Source organism: Ichthyophthirius multifiliis (genome assembly GCF_000220395.1).
Source record: "Ichthyophthirius multifiliis unplaced genomic scaffold scaff_1120509251342, whole genome shotgun sequence".
In the NCBI taxonomy this organism is placed as follows: domain Eukaryota; phylum Ciliophora; class Oligohymenophorea; order Hymenostomatida; genus Ichthyophthirius; species Ichthyophthirius multifiliis.
In genome coordinates this window covers 54,320-71,346 of record NW_004085967.1, presented here as the reverse complement: position 1 = coordinate 71,346, position 17,027 = coordinate 54,320, and the positions used below count along the sequence as shown (strand labels likewise).

The window sequence follows — 17,027 nt, the reverse complement described above, 5'->3', positions numbered from 1 at the left end:
ATAAGAAAGTATAGTTCCAAAAAAATAGAAACTAATTTGTTTTTTAAATTCTCAAAATACATCATAATATTAATCTTATAAAAATGAAAAAAATATTTATTAATAAATTATATATGAAGAATAAAATATTGATAATTAATAAAATAAAGATAAATCAAAAGATTATGATTAAAAAACAGAAAATAAAAATTATTAGATTAAAAACTTCTCGAAAATAATCGCCTGCTTAAAAAGGTCCATAAAAATTACTCTAAAAGTGTAAAAACGTAAACTCTAATATTAAAATTGATAATAGTAATAATTTTTCTGAAGAAATATCTGAGAGTAATTAAGATTGTCATGAGAAAATCTAAAATGAGCAAAATTAATAAAAGAGTAGTTATAGTTAAGAACTATTAAATAAATTAAGGACTAGTATACATATTATTGGTAATGTTCAAAATATTAAAAGAAAATCCATTATTTTTGAATAAAGATATTATGATATTTTAAATTAAGATATTTAAAAAAATAATAAAAAAAATGAAGAAAATAATAAATCAAATTAAACAAATGAAAAAAAAGAAAATGTATAAAAAAATTAATAAAAGGACAGTAAAAAGATATTTAATAAAGAAAATAATATAAGCTCTTAATCTTTAATGTAATAATTTATTGATTAAAATAAATTAAGAGGTAATAGTACTATTTAAAAATTTATTCAAGAATAATCTTCGAAAATTGATTAAGCGAAAAAGGATGAATTATATAAACCATGTTCTGTTAAAAAAATAAAAAGTACGTCTTAAATATTATCATTAAAAAAGAAGAATTATTTTTTAAACAAAAGTCATTTACATTAAAATTAAATTTTGAAAAATATAAATCCTTATTTATAAAATAATTAATAAAGTGTAAGTATTTTACCTAACGCACATAATTTTAAAAGCTAATAAAAAGAAAATTATGATGATAATAATAAAAATTATATATTTGTTAATATGTAAACAAAAAGTAAACAAGTTAAATTTAGTAAAAAGTTAGGCAATTTACTAAAATAAGATATTAAAATTAAAGAAAACTAGTTTTAAAAAAATTCAGCTTATATATATAATTAAGGATTTGATAAAAAAAATATTTAAGATTATTAATTTAAATAATTAGAAAAATAAATAAATTCTTATGAAAAAATTAATAATTTATATAAAAATTAATATAATAATTGATATTAAATAAATATATATTATTATTCATATATATTTATATATAGTAGAAATATTAGCTAATAATTAATTTCATTATTATAAAATCATTAATAAATTTTTTAAAAATATTCTTAATTAATTTTTATTTTAATAGATTTATAAGAATTTTTTATAAATTTATTTTAATTATGAAATGAAAATTAATATTAATTTAAAAAAATTAAATATTAAAAAATAAATAATAAACAAAATATTAGAAACTATTTAAATAAATTTAATTTTTTTTTTAATTTCTATATTAAAACTGAACATAAATTATTTAGTTTTATTATAAAAAATTATTTTATAATAAATTTTAAATTAATATATAAACACAAATAAATAAATAAAAAATTACATTTTTATATAAAAAAAAAAAATAATAAATTTATAAAAAAAAATTAATCATAAATTAAGATATTTAGTTATATAATTTATATATAATTATATATTTTTTTTATATTTATATTTATTAATACATGCATATACTTAATTAATTTTTTATTTATTTAAATTTTAATTATAGTAATATAATTTATATTATAATGTATTTTTTTTTATTTTAAAATTTTACAATTAATTTTTTTTTTTTTTAAATTAATTATTTAAATTTTATCAAATTTTTTTATAATAATATTCTTATTATTTTGTATTATAATTGTTTTAATTTCTTTAAATATATATATTATTTATATTTAATTTTTTTTATATATTATTTAAAAAAAAATTATAATTATTTTTTAAAATATATAAAAAATTATTAAATCTTTTATATTTATATAATTTTAGTATTAATTTTCATAATTTATTATTTTTTTTAATAGTTTTAACAGAAGAAAAAGCACATAATTAAGGCTTATAATTAACTGTTTTACTTTCACATTCCATCACAATTTTTTTATTAAAATTTTTGAATTGTTTAGATATACTTTCTTTTTAATTATCAATAACTTTTTGATAAATAGGTAAGTTTTAAGCTTTAGGCTTATATAAGCTATTTTTATTCAGTTTTTTATCATTAATACAATCTTTCTTTTATTATGAATTCTTATTTTTATTCTAGTTATTTTTCATATTTAAATAGAATTAATAGCATTATTCTAATTGATTGTGATAGTTAAAAACCTCTTAAATTTAATTTTATTATTAGTTTAATTTGTTATCAGTATTAAATTTATGTTCACTTTCAGATATTTTTTTATTTTTTATCATATCCATTCTATTATTTAATATTTGTTATTAATTTGAAAAGTCGAATAATTTATAATTTAAGTGTTTAGTTTTTTTAATGAATACTATTATATGATCCATATAAAGATTTAGTTTTGTTTCTATCTTACTAGTATATTGTATGACATGAATTTCCTTTTTATATTGCTTGAAATTATTTTAATTATTTTTTAAAGTAATGTCATAATTTATTTTTTCTTATTCATATTATTAATGGTTATTGTTTTTATGAAAATAAATACAATTAAATGCAAGTAATAATTTTTTTTTTTTAAAGTACTTGATTATGTTACATAATAATATTACTTTAAAATAAATTTAACAGTCTTTATTAATTGTAAATAAATTTTAGTACACTTTTAATTATTAAAATTTATCTGAATTAAAATTATAATTAGCTATTTGTTTTAACTTCTTATTTCCGTTATTTAATTTTATACATAATAAATCTTTTTTATTTAATAAAATGATTCGAATTTTCTCATTTACATTAATTTGTATATCTTATTTGTTAGAACATATGTTTGAACTTAAATATATTTTTTTTTCTATTTATTATAATTACTTAACTTTTTAAAAAAGAAAGTTAATCTTTTATGTTAAAAGTTTGTTAGTTTAAAAGATAAAATTAATGCTAATTGTATTTTTAAATTTTATTTTCTTAAAAAAGATATGTCTTATATTTTATAGGTTTATTAAAATATTTTATTTTTTTCTATCTCTTTTAAATAAGCTTTTATTAAATTATTTTAAAAATCTTAATTTTAAAATTTTGTATAACTCTAATTTTTATTTGTATTATATATACTTTTTTAAATAATTTCGATTCCTTATTCTTTATCATTTATTATTTCAAAATTAGGATATGATAAATTAAAAAAACTATAAATAAAAAAAAATTAAATAATTTAATATTTTTTGTTTTGCTTTTACTGATTCTATTTTTAATCATTTAGATTCTTTTTCTAAATTTAATTTTGATTGGGAATATTAAAGCTAACTTAATGTTCTTAAACAAATTAATTATGTTATTAAAAGTTACCAATTAAAGAGTGAGATTTTTAATTACCTTATTATTATTAATCATATCCATAATATTAATCATTAGCAAATAATTATTATTAACTAAAAGCATTTTAAGTTGATTACTAATCTAATTTTAAATTTTAAATATTTTGAGTATTGTTATTTTTTTTACTATTATTTAATTATTAAATTGAAGAGTTTTATAATAATTATTCGATATTTTATTATTTTGTTTAAACAGGATATGCATAATTAATTTCTTTTATTTTAAATAGGAGTTTATTGGTTTTAGTTTTTTATTTAAATAGGGGATAATTAGTTTAAACTAAAGTACTTTTTTCTAATTATTTTAGTTAATTTTAATTATCCGTTATTATATAATCAGCATTTTAAGTAGGATTATTTAAAGATTCTTTTTTTTAAGTATACAAGAATTATTTTTTGTTAAAACATTATTAAAATTATTGCCACTAAAGAAATTGTTATTTTTTTTAGGAGAATCATTATTATTAGCAGAATTTCTATTATTATTAATGAGTTTATTAGTATCAATATTATTCTTAGTTTTAAGATTATTCTTAGTACTTAGATTATTCTTAGTACTAAGATTATTCTTAGTACTAAGATTATTCTTAATATTAAAATTCTTATTTATATTTATATTATTATTAATAGAATTAAGTTTATTATTACAATTAAAATTATTATTATTATTATTATTATTAATATTAGGATTACTATTATTATTATAATTATTTTTATTTAATTTAATATTACTATTATTTATAATATTAACATATTTGCTATTATTATTACTATTACATTTATTAGAAATTTAATTTATAGGATTAATATTTTTATCAAAACTCATTTTATCTTCATCTTAGATTTGTTGGATATTAATACTAATTTTTTTATTAGAATTTTTTGTAAATTTTTATTGTTTTTTATTATTTATTTCTGGATTTTTTTTTTCACTTTATTAAGAAAACTTATTTAGGTTTTTTTCAGTTTTATCCTTTTAGGTTTTTTAAATAAAAGAACTTTCATTATTTTTATTTTATTATTCATAAATTTATAAATAATTATTATTATAATCTTTTCTTAATAAAACAATATTTTAATCATTGTATTTAGTAATAGGTAACATTAATTTAAGTTTTTGGATTTATTAATCATTTAAAAAAGAATTTTGTTAATTATTAATAATTAGAGAATTTTTAACCTCACTTTCATATTTTTTTTAATAAATATTATTAACTATGCTTTCTTTCAATTTTTTAATTTTCTGTTCTTATTAAATAAAATGTTTATTTCTTTTTGGACTAGAATTTGTGCTTTTAGAAAAACTATTTTATGAAGCATATTTTCTTTCATATATATTATCATATGAGAAATTTCGAAGATTAAAGAAATCCTTACTAATATCAATTTACGATATTTTTTCTTATAGGATCTCATTTAATTATTAATAAGAATTACATAATTTTCCTTATTATTGTTATGTATTATTAGTTACATTAGAAATATGTTTATATTATTATAAGGGTTATTTATTTATTATTTGAGATTAATCATTACCCATATTATAAAATTAATTTTTATTATTAGAATGTAAATTGATATTATTTGATTAATTTAATTATGAATGATTATTAAGATTTGATAATTAAGATTTTATATTTGAATTTCCTTAAAAAGATGAAGATTCGTTTATCTTTGGATTTTCATCAAATGAATTCGAATAATGACTATTTTTTTTATTTTCTGTAAAAATATTTGAATTATCCAATTATTTTTAAGAATTTTTTTTTGAAAAATTATCTTTTTTTGATTATAAAGACATATCTTTTTGTTCATCAATAAAATCATTATTATCATTTAAAATTGTACTTTATTTCTGTTCAAAAGATTTATTTGAATTAAAATTTTAATTTAAAGTATTATGTTTGCTTGATTTTTACTATGATTTCATTAAATCATTAAAATGTTATGTTATATTACATAAATTTAATTAGTTTGAATTCGATTTGAAACTATTTTCTAATTAAAATTGTATTGTATCATGACTTTTATTCTAGGTATTTGTTTAAAGACTTTTTTATTAGTTTATTTTTGCTATTTGATTATATATATCTACTTTTTATTATTCTTAATATAATTATTATTGTGATTACATTTAATCGCTCATATTTTATATTTATTCTTATGTTTTAATATTATTTTCTATTTTTAAATAAGAAACATCTTTATTTTATGAATTTTCTTGACTTTAATTTAAAAAAGAATTTGTTTTTTATGAACTATTTGAAAATAAAATTTCTTGTTATTTATTTTTTTAAATTTAGTTTATTTAGTTTTAATTATGAACTTCAATATAATTTTATTATTAGCTATTTTAGTTTTTTATACTCTAGTTTGAATTTTCTTATTAACTATTTTAGTTTGGTTTATGTTGTAAGGATATAGAATTATTAATATTAGGTTCTTTTAGGTAATAAGAATTATTTGTATTTTAAGGAATTTAAACATTAAGATTATTTGGTTAAGAGTTATTAATTGATATATTCTAAAATGAAGGTAAATTATTATAATTTTAAGATTAAATATTAGGAACTTGATTATTATATAGCTAATTTTGTTAATTTATAGAAGGTATATGAAATATTTGTTAAGATTAAATAGGATTTTAAGAAAATTTATTATCAATTATTTATTAATCTGGTATATTTAAAAAATTCTATTAATTCTTTATATAATTAGAGTTTGGTTAAAAATTAATTTCTTAGATATTTTATTAATATTATTAATCAAAATTATTTGATATTTAATCTTATTTTAAATTATTATTAATATTATTAATTGTGTTAATATCTATATTTGATTAATCTTTACATATTGATTAATTTTCTTAAAAAACTTAAATTTAATTTTAAATAATTGATTATTATTCATTAAATTTATATTATATTATTTATAATTCCTAATCTATAGAAAGAGAATTATGATCAATATTAAAGGGATAATTCATTTTATTTTAAAAATTGATATTAATAGATTAATCACTATTAAATAAGGTTTATTATTAGAATAAAGGAAGCTTTTATCTTTAATTTTAAATTATATCTGTAAAATTTTACTTTTAATTCTAAATATTTTTAGAATATTCAATTTATTAAACTTATTCTTATACTTATTTTTATTCTAATATTTATTAATATTCTTATACTTATTTATATTCATAATCTTATTAAAATTATTATTATTATTATTATTATTATTATTATTATTATTATTTATTATTATTATTATTTTTATTATTCTTATTCTTTTGTTTAATATTATTCTTTTTCTTATTTTTAATATTATTCTTTTTCTTTTCTTTTTTTATTCTATATCTTTATATTTTTCTTATTCTTATTCTTATTCTTATTCTTATCCTTATTTTTTTCTTTTTCCTATTATTATTTTTTTTATTATTCTTTTTCATATACTTTTTCTTATTATTATTTATATTAATTTTAATTTTAATATATTTATATTTATTTTTCATTATCTTCTTATTCTTACTTTTATTCTTGCTCTTTTACTTATTCTTATTCTTCTTCATATTCTTATTCTTATTTTTATTCTTTTTATATTCTTAATCATTTTAAAAATAAATATCTTTATTTTAATTTTCATTTTTTCTTCTTAATTATCCTATTGATATTATGTTTCATTTTATTATCTTAATTACAAATTTCGTTTTCTTATCTTTTAGTATTATTATCTATAGTATTTATTAGATATTGATATTTTTGATTCGTTTAATTTTTGTCTATATTTTACTAATTTAAATCTATTTTTTAACTTTTTATTTTTTATTTATTCTTCTTATTTTTCTTATTTATTATACATTAATTATATTTTTTTTATATCCATTTATTATTGTTCTTTTTTTTCTGTTTCTTATATATTATATTGTTTTTTATCTGTATTTTTATTATTTTCATATAAATCTTCTTTTCTTTGTGTATCATAAAGATGATTTTTTTAATTTTAATTATAAAAACTATATTATTATAATTATTAATAGATTTAGTTTTTGAATTTTTAATTATCATTATTTTAGTTTTATTATTATAATTTTTATCTTTATTATTTTTATATATTTTTTAATTTATCTCTTATTTATTATTAATACTGCATTTATTAGTATTCTTAATAATTATTTTATAAAAAGCTTTATTTAAATATTTATTCTTCATTATTTTCAAATTAAAATTGACTTTATTTTTTTTAACTGAATGAATTATTAGAATTATAAGAAAAATTAGGAGAAATATTTAATGAATTTTTCGAATTATTAATTGTTTTATTAAAATAAGGAGAGTCAATATCTTTTCGACTATAAGTATTCAATAAACTATCATCATAAAAATTAATAAATTCATTATTTTTATTCTAATAACCTTTTTTTTATTTATTATTATTTTTTAATACTGATATATTTAATATATTTAATTTACTTTTGTTTTAACTAAAAATATTTGATTATCTATTTGAAATTTGTTAATATGAAGATTCTATAGGATTAAAATACGAAAATTTATTCTTAAGAAATGAAATTTTATTTAATTATTATAAAGATTAATTTAATTTTAATGTATTATTATTTAAAGAATTTTTTTTTTTAAAATAAAAACTTTTACTTAATGCAGATTTTTTAATGTTTTTGATTTATCAATAATAGAAGAATTTAAACTATTAAAAAATTTGGTAGTATAATCTAAATTATCATCTTAATATTATATATTCTTTAAGCTTTAATTTCTACTTTATATTATTTATTGATAATTTTTTTTTAAAACTTGAATTTAAATAATCTTTGAAATTCTTTTTTAAATATTCAAAACTTTTATTTTATTTGCTTTTATAATCATTGATGTATTTTTAAAATTCTCTCATTTTTCGATTAAAGTTATTTACATTTTCTTATTTTAAATTTGACTAAATTTCTTATTGAAAATGTTAACTAAACTGCATATTATTATGTATATAACTAGTCTTTGCGATTTTTTAACTTTACAAAAGGTTTATAAAATATTTTTTATCTCTTTTTCTTTCTTTAAATGTAGTCAAAGATATTGATTTATTATTTAAATTTTAAGTATAATTAGTATAATTTATTGGACTTAAATTCATTTTATTTTAAGAATTTTAATTAAAATTCTGGGATTATACTTAATGTTTCTTTTTTTTATTAATCCAAATTATTTTTATAATTCTTAATAAAAACTTTTTTTTTATTTTAAATATATATGCGTGTATTTATAATATAAATTTAATTATTTTATTTTTATATAAAATTACATATCAGTTTCTTTTTAAGTATGTAACATTTCTTTAGCCATTAATAGAGACTTGATATCTTGGCTGTTTTATTTGGTTTTATATTAATAATTTTTTCTCTGTGTTTATTCATTACTTGAATAATATTATTTATTGATTATACTATCTAAATTAATGTTTGATTAATGTTAATAAATATAATTATCTTTTAAATAGTTATTTTTATATGACTTATATAATTTTGAATCCATATATATTATTTGATTTGTCAATATTTATTATTAGAATATAAATTTTGTTTGAATTATATTTTTTAACTTATTATTTTTAATTTATTAACTATTTATAATTTTATTTTTGTAAAATAAAAAATATTATATTAATATTTTCAAAATTTCTTTATAAAAAAATAAAAATTGATAAAATTTAAAATTAAAAATAAAAAATTAATAAATTTATTAAAAAAATAACTTAAAATACATAAAATGAGTTACTTTTTAATAAAAATATTTCTTATTAAATTTTATTTTAATTATAATATAAAATTTATAATTTTTTAAAATACAAAAATAATAATATAAAAAATATAAATAAATAATTATATATATAATAAATATAAATATAATTTTTTTTATTTTAATTATATTATTAAATATTTAAAAATAAATATATTATAAAGTTTTAAAAAATTTAATAAAATTTTTATAATTATTATTTTAGTTTTTTAGAGGCATAAAAATAATCATAATAAAAGATAATTAATATTAAAAAAATATTTTTAAAATAATTTGTATATTAAAAATAAATAAATATTTCCTATATTATTATATATAACTTTTAATTAATAATTAAATTTGCAAAAAGTATATATTTATTGTAATTAATTTTTATAAATATTAATATATGTTTTTCACGTATATTAAAAATTTTAAAATAAATAATGTTTAGAAAATATAAAAATAAAATATATATGTATATATATATATATATATATATATATTAAGAATTATTTATTATATTTTTATTTTCTATCATATAAATATTAGAAATTTCTTTTTCTGAATTTTTTTTTATTTTAATTTATACACCTAAATATAATTATATAATATTTATATGATTTTAAAAGAATTAAAATAAAAAAATAATATTTATTAGGTATGAATACAGCTGTTTAAATAGGATAATAAGTAATTATAGGAAGCTTATTTGGATATATTTGTGCATAAAATTTGAATTATTTGTTTTATTGGACATTTAGAAAAAATATAATTAAGCCATTAAAAGAAGAAATGGAATAAAATAAAAATTATTCATATACTGGGTTAACAAAGGTATTTGCAACAGGGCTTAAAGAGTCTGTAAAAGAATTATTTTGAATAAAATTTAATAAAAAAATGAAAAACAAAAAATTAAATCCTTATTAATATATATTCATATTAAATAATTTATATAGGTGGATATTTTTATATATCCATAAATAAAAAATAGTTTAAATAATTATATTTTTATACTAAGAATTATAAAAAATAAATGTATATATAAAAAAAATTAAAATTGAATAATATTTAAAAATATTTAAAATATTTTTAATAAAAATATAAATATTAAATTCAAAGTATATAATATAATTAATAATAATAATAAAGAAATTTTTTATAATATATAATATTAAAATATATTTTATATTCTTATATTAATGTAAATAATAATAAATTAATTTAATAAAAAATATATATATGTATATATATAATGAAATATATATAATATATATATATATATATATATATATATATTTATATATTTATATAATATATATCTCTTTATTTATATTTATTTATATATAATAATTTATTTTATTTTATATTTTTCATCTCTAATCTCTTTATTATGAATTGTTTTATATATTAATCTATATTTTATTATTTGTATCTAACTCTTTTATATATTTTCTTAAATCACTAAATGTCTAACTTATATTTTTTGCAAAACTATTTTTTATCATTTCGAAAGATTATTCTCCTTACTTTTTTAAAAAAAAATTTTTTTAAATAAATAAAATAAAAATATAAACATATTAATTATATATTGGCTAAGGATTTGCTAATATAGAAATAATTTATTATGACACATCTTATATTCCTTTGACATAAGAAGATTAGCATATGTTAATATAACTTTAAATTTTAACATATTCATTTTTATTTGATATATTTTCTAATTCTCTTATTAATTAATGATTATTCTTTGTCATTCCTAAATCAAAATATTATTTAGTAAATTATTTATGTTTATTTCTTGCTTAAATAATTTCATGTGTTTGATTTTTATATAATAATATATCTTGTTTAAAAGTTTAGTATTTTTAAATAAAATTAAAATAATGTTAATCAACTTATTAATGTAAATGTGTTTATAAATCAACTATAAGATTATCTATTTGAGATTTCATATGTTATAACTTTTTATTTAAAAAAAAATAATATTTTAAATAATAATGAAAAAATAATACTTAAACTTAAATTCTTTGTTTTTCTTTCTCTATTCTTTCTCTAAATTTCGATATATTATCATCTTCTTCTTTTAAAAGAAACATAACAAATTATGGTAGTTCAAATTCTTCAGTTATATTATAATAATTAGATAGGCTTTTAAACATATTGCTTTGATTCATATTTTATCTATAAGTATTATTTGAAGCTCTTTAAAATTAATTAAAGTTATCTTAATTCAAATTTTTGATATCCTATATTAATGGATTAAAGCTTGCTTAAAGACTATTTTTATTTGTCTATCTTAAATTTATATCATCATAATTTTTATTCATTTGTTCTTATTATTAATTTTTAAATAGACTGTCATTCATATAATCTTGAGAAACGAAAACATCGTTTTTCTTTTATATTAAAGAAATTGGAGTACTAAATCTGCTATTTTAATCAGGAAATAATGGTTATTATTATTTTTCTAAATTATAACTCATTTATAGTTTTATTTTATTTTTTAATTTTATTTTTAAATAGTATTTTTTTTATTTTGAATTTTAATAAATATACAAATAATAATAATTTTTATTTGAGAAAATATATAATATATTAACTATAATATTTTCAACTTTAATTAAACTGAACTAGCTTTTATAAAAAATCTTTAAATTCTTTTTTTGTTTAGCTATTTAATAATGTAAAAAATATAAAAATATTAGGGGGGGGGGGGGAAATGTTAATAATTATTTTTAATATATATTATTAATTTTTTATACCATAAATATAAATCCCAATAAGTGAAATATCCTTTATTTTACAAATCAAACCATTAAATAATTCTTTAAAAAAAATAAAAAATTAATTGAAAAAATAAAATTTTACTTATCATAATCTTAATTATAATTAAAAATTTAACAAATATCTTATTTATCGAAATATAATTTATTACAATTAATTTTACAATTATAGTCCAATATTGTTTATTTTATAAAGTTTTATTCTCTATTATCACATATTTAATGTAAAGAATAACCTAATTCATTCACATCTAAAAATCCATCTTATTTCTTTATTGTATTTTTTATTTTTTTTATTTTTTTATATAAAAAATACTAAATTAATAATTCCAAAAAACTAATCGATATAACTACAGGAAACATATTCTTGAAAATTATGATTATGTTCTTAGTTATTTTAAGAAATATCTTAAGAATTTTCTTAAACATTAATTTAAATTGATAAAAGAAGTTATTCCATTTTAAATCTAAAGAATGCTTTACTAATTTTATTTAGATTAAAATCAGTGAAAATTTCAGAAAAAATTTATTCTGCAGTAAAGTTATTTAATTAAAGCTTTTTAATAAAGAGTTCTTTTTCTTCTATAGTGAAAAATTATTTTTTCTCAAATTATTCTGGATTACAATATATATTGGATATGTTTTTATTATTAATATTACTATTAATGTTATCAATATTTTATTCATAAAAATTACTTCCAAAGTAATTAATTACATTATTATCGATAATTTAATTCTTTAATCCTAATTAATAATTGCTAAAATTTTATTAAATAGAAGAAGAGTCTAAAATCATATTTTAATCACTATAAGCTTCTTCAATAGAAAGCATTTAATTATGTTTATTTTTTTTAAAGTCAGCTTTTTATAGACTATTTTATTAAGAAATTTACTATTATTATTATTATAATTATTATTATTTTAAAAAGCTAGAAGTATATTAATAATTTGAATTATTATCACTTATTTCATATTCAGTTTTGGAATTTGTATCCAATATGTTAATTTTGAACTTGTTAGGGGTGAAATCAATATTTGTTTATTAAGAAGTTTATTATGTTTAATTATTGGAAATTTAATTTTTAGGAATAATTTAAATGTTTAATATTTATTTTTAATTTTGTTTATTTTTATCTTCTTCGTTTTTATCAAATTATATAATTGCACTATTTTTCAAATTCTTTAAAGTTGTTTAAATTTGTTTGCCATTTTCATATAATTATTCACAACTTTCTTTTAGAATTTTTATTTTTTATTATTTTGAAATAGATATGTCTAAATTACTATCACTTGTATTTTAGTTATTAGTGCTATTATTATGATTTGTATTAGTATTATTTCTATTACTAGTATTTTTTTGTTGACTTTTTTCACTATTAACATTAACCTTTTCATTTATATTTAATTAATTTTTTATTTCATTTTCAATTTCGTAATTATAATATTTATTGTTTTTTTCTTATAGATTATCTATTATTTACTTTTCTAAATAGTTTAAAGAATAAACATTATTATTACTTTAGTTTAATTATAATTATTATGTTTCTTAGTCTTTTTAATTTTAATACGAAAATGTATTATTATTATTTTTTAATTACTAATTAAGTAAACTTTGCATTTCTTCTTTAATTTTTTTTAAAAAATCAGGGGGAGTTAATAATTGTTCTAAATTTTTGGAATCTACCTTATTTTATTAATATTCAGTTAAATCATTCTTATTTTTTAAATCAATATTAATTTATTTATTCGATAATGAGTTTTAAGTATAAAAAGCTTTATTTGTAAGACTTTTATTTACTATTTTAAAGTCTTGGATATGGTTTAATTAATTAATATTATTTTCTTAATTATCAGTGTAGTTTTTAAACATAAATTATTATTTTTGTACATAATCTGATACTTAAAATTTTGCAAAATCATTATCAATTAATTCGTTAAAATCATAATTTTCATAAGTTTTTTTTAATTAAATTAATAATTAGATTTAGTTTCACTAGAATTTTATTATTATTTGTTAATAGATTCAAAATATCTGAATTAACTTTAATCATATTAACTAACTTAATCTTTGTTTTTAAAAGTATTATTAAACTATGATTATATTTGTGTTTATTCATTTTATTTTTATTATAAGCTAATATTTTATTATTATAAAATATTACCGATTTAAACTACTTCATTAACATTATAATCTTATTAATATTTTTGTAATGTAAAAGGTATTTTTTCTTAATTATCTTCAAGATCAGATTTAAAGCTTATTTCTAATTATTATTACTATTATTATTATTATTATTATTATTATTAATTTTATAAATTATTGTATAAATCAAATACAGTATTATTTTAATAAATTTGGTCTTCATGGTTTTTATCTGTTACCATTGATGTTTCTAATTGGTTTAATTAATTATTATTATCATTTAATTATTCTCTGCTTTTATTTTAGTGAAAAGAAGAATTATTCATATGTCCAAATTCTTAGTTTTCATTATACTACTATTATATTTAATGTGTAAAACTATCTTCATCTTAGAAAATATTTTACTTATCTAAAATTTATATGTTATTTTATTTTATATTTTAATAATATATTTTTTAACTGTTTTTTATTTAATTATTTTATAAGTTATTATAATCCTCTAATTTCTATTAATTTTTTATATATATTCTTATTAACTAGTTTCGCTATTATTATAGCATCTGAATTCAGGAGATTTTCTACTATTCTAAGCAAAAGTACAATTATATAAATCTTCAGTTTCTTAATGATATTAGTATTAATTATTTATTGTATTTAAAATTTCATGTTTTTAATCAACTTAATTATTATACTAAAATTTATTATAATATTATTAATTATTTTCATCTTAATATTAATTTAAATTTTAATTATTTTCTTACTGATTATTATAATATGAACCCATTAAGTTATTAATATTATTAATATAATTATTATTATTATTATTATTATTATTATTATTAGTATTATTATTATTATTATTATTATTATTTTATTAATATTTTTATTATTATTATTATTATAATTATAATTATATATTTAATTATTATATGTACTTTATATTTAGTTTTAATTATTTTTTATTAATTCATTTTTTTTAAAAACTTATTTTGATTATTTAATAAATTATTTAAACTATTATATTTTCCAAGATTTGAACTTTTTATATTTTTCACATATTATTTTTGATTATTTTTATTTTAATTATTATTTTAACTATTATTATTCTCTTATTAATCAATATAATTTTATCTTATGTTTAATTTACTATTTTTATTTTGTAGAGTATATATTTATTTGTTTCTTGTTGAATTTAATACTTTATTATTCAAATAATTATAATTATTGTTTTTAATACATTTATAATAAGGATTATTTATTTTATTTTCAAGATAGCTTATATTATTTATAGAATAACTATTATTATTGCTATTTACATAAGAAGTATTATTATTATTATTTTAACTTATATAACTATTGTTACTTAAATTTCTACTACTATTATTATTTATATTTTTATTAATTATTTTTCTATTGGTTGTTTCTTTGTTTTATAATTAATTTATATAAAAGTTTTTTTCAAAATTACTATTTTTATTTGAATTATTATTATTTTTTAAATAAGTTGAATTAGATCTTAGTATTCTCTGATTTTATGATTTTGATTAATCTAAATTACTTATATTATTAAAATAATTAGACAATTAAGATAAAGTTCTTTTATGTTACATATATTCTAGTTAAGCATTATATTAAATATGATTAATATTTTAATTTATATATTTCTCTTTTGATTTATTTGGATATTAATTTATATTTAAATATTATTTAGTTTCTATTTTTTTTGTTTCAACTTTTGTAAACGTTTCCTTAAATTTAATTGTAATATTTACATATCTTTTTAATATTTTTTTTATTTAAAAAATAAAAGTTAAGTTAAATGAAATACTATTATTATATATATCTTCTTTAATTTATTTTTTAACTTTTATTATTTTTACTTGTATTTTTTATTTTATTTTAACCTAAAATATATATAGTTTCTTCATCTTACTATCTTATTAAATTTCTTAAAATTAATCTATCATCTACACATATTTCTTTTTTTAAAAAAAAATTAAATAATAAAATAATATATAATAATATTATATAATACATGTGCATTTATCTAAAAGAGTAGTTAATTCTAAGTTTAAATTCTTTATATATGATGAGTTTTATTTAAAATTCATAGAATTATCTCTATATCTTAACATTTAAATAATTTATTAAATATTAATTAATAATAAAAAAAAAATTTAAATTATTTAAAATAATATTGTTATTTTTTTTATTTATAATTTGAAAAATAAATAAGAATTACTAATAATAACTATTAAATATTAATGAATATTTTTATATAATTTGTTCATAATTAAAATTTTATTATTTATTAATTTCTTCAGTTATTACAAAATATTAATATTTAAAATATAAAAAAAAAGTTAATATATTAAATAATTTAATTAAAATTTTTAATTATAAATAATTTTAATATATATAATTTCATTTATATTTTAGATTAAAAAAATAATTCTTAAAAAATATAAAAAATAATGTAAGCTATAATTTTTTACTTAAAAAAAATATATATATATATATATATATATGTAAAATATATATATATATAATATATATATATTTATTTATATTTCTATATTTATATATATTTAAATATTTAATAATTAACAAAGTTAAATTATTTTTATTTATAATAAAGTTATTCCAAACAAAAAATATAAAAATGTTATATAATTAAATAATTCAAAGTATATACGAATAAAAAAAAAACTTAAATGAAATTCAAAATAATATTGAACCAAAATAATTCTAACAATTAATAAGCATAAACACTTTTATAGAATAAGGATTT

The 17,027-nt window shown here is 13.1% G+C and overlaps 35 annotated features.

Annotated features, from left to right (window-relative positions):
- Nucleotides 1–505: 505 nt before the first annotated feature.
- Nucleotides 506–554: a microsatellite.
- Nucleotides 555–1,395: 841 nt separating this feature from the next.
- Nucleotides 1,396–1,436: a microsatellite.
- Nucleotides 1,396–1,437: a microsatellite.
- Nucleotides 1,438–1,588: 151 nt separating this feature from the next.
- Nucleotides 1,589–1,637: a microsatellite.
- An 11-nt stretch (nt 1,638–1,648) lies between these two features.
- Nucleotides 1,649–1,692: a microsatellite.
- Nucleotides 1,693–3,321: 1,629 nt separating this feature from the next.
- Nucleotides 3,322–3,360: a microsatellite.
- Nucleotides 3,361–3,970: 610 nt separating this feature from the next.
- Nucleotides 3,971–4,012: a microsatellite.
- A 20-nt stretch (nt 4,013–4,032) lies between these two features.
- Nucleotides 4,033–4,114: a microsatellite.
- Nucleotides 4,115–4,179: 65 nt separating this feature from the next.
- Nucleotides 4,180–4,242: a microsatellite.
- A 1,618-nt stretch (nt 4,243–5,860) lies between these two features.
- Nucleotides 5,861–5,926: a microsatellite.
- A 343-nt stretch (nt 5,927–6,269) lies between these two features.
- Nucleotides 6,270–6,342: a microsatellite.
- Nucleotides 6,343–6,659: 317 nt separating this feature from the next.
- Nucleotides 6,660–7,125: a microsatellite.
- Nucleotides 6,735–6,807: a microsatellite.
- Nucleotides 6,739–6,846: a microsatellite.
- Nucleotides 6,791–6,936: a microsatellite.
- A 468-nt stretch (nt 7,126–7,593) lies between the features above and the next one.
- Nucleotides 7,594–7,634: a microsatellite.
- Nucleotides 7,635–9,378: 1,744 nt separating this feature from the next.
- Nucleotides 9,379–9,438: a microsatellite.
- Nucleotides 9,381–9,435: a microsatellite.
- Nucleotides 9,388–9,439: a microsatellite.
- Nucleotides 9,440–9,777: 338 nt separating this feature from the next.
- Nucleotides 9,778–9,813: a microsatellite.
- A 629-nt stretch (nt 9,814–10,442) lies between these two features.
- Nucleotides 10,443–10,498: a microsatellite.
- A 43-nt stretch (nt 10,499–10,541) lies between these two features.
- Nucleotides 10,542–10,629: a microsatellite.
- Nucleotides 10,542–10,661: a microsatellite.
- Nucleotides 10,543–10,677: a microsatellite.
- A 1,122-nt stretch (nt 10,678–11,799) lies between these two features.
- Nucleotides 11,800–11,841: a microsatellite.
- A 2,519-nt stretch (nt 11,842–14,360) lies between these two features.
- Nucleotides 14,361–14,400: a microsatellite.
- A 624-nt stretch (nt 14,401–15,024) lies between these two features.
- Nucleotides 15,025–15,165: a microsatellite.
- Nucleotides 15,099–15,181: a microsatellite.
- Nucleotide 15,182: 1 nt separating this feature from the next.
- Nucleotides 15,183–15,216: a microsatellite.
- A 299-nt stretch (nt 15,217–15,515) lies between these two features.
- Nucleotides 15,516–15,577: a microsatellite.
- Nucleotides 15,567–15,625: a microsatellite.
- A 463-nt stretch (nt 15,626–16,088) lies between these two features.
- Nucleotides 16,089–16,137: a microsatellite.
- A 471-nt stretch (nt 16,138–16,608) lies between these two features.
- Nucleotides 16,609–16,661: a microsatellite.
- A 78-nt stretch (nt 16,662–16,739) lies between these two features.
- Nucleotides 16,740–16,838: a microsatellite.
- Nucleotides 16,741–16,824: a microsatellite.
- Nucleotides 16,839–17,027: the final 189 nt, after the last annotated feature.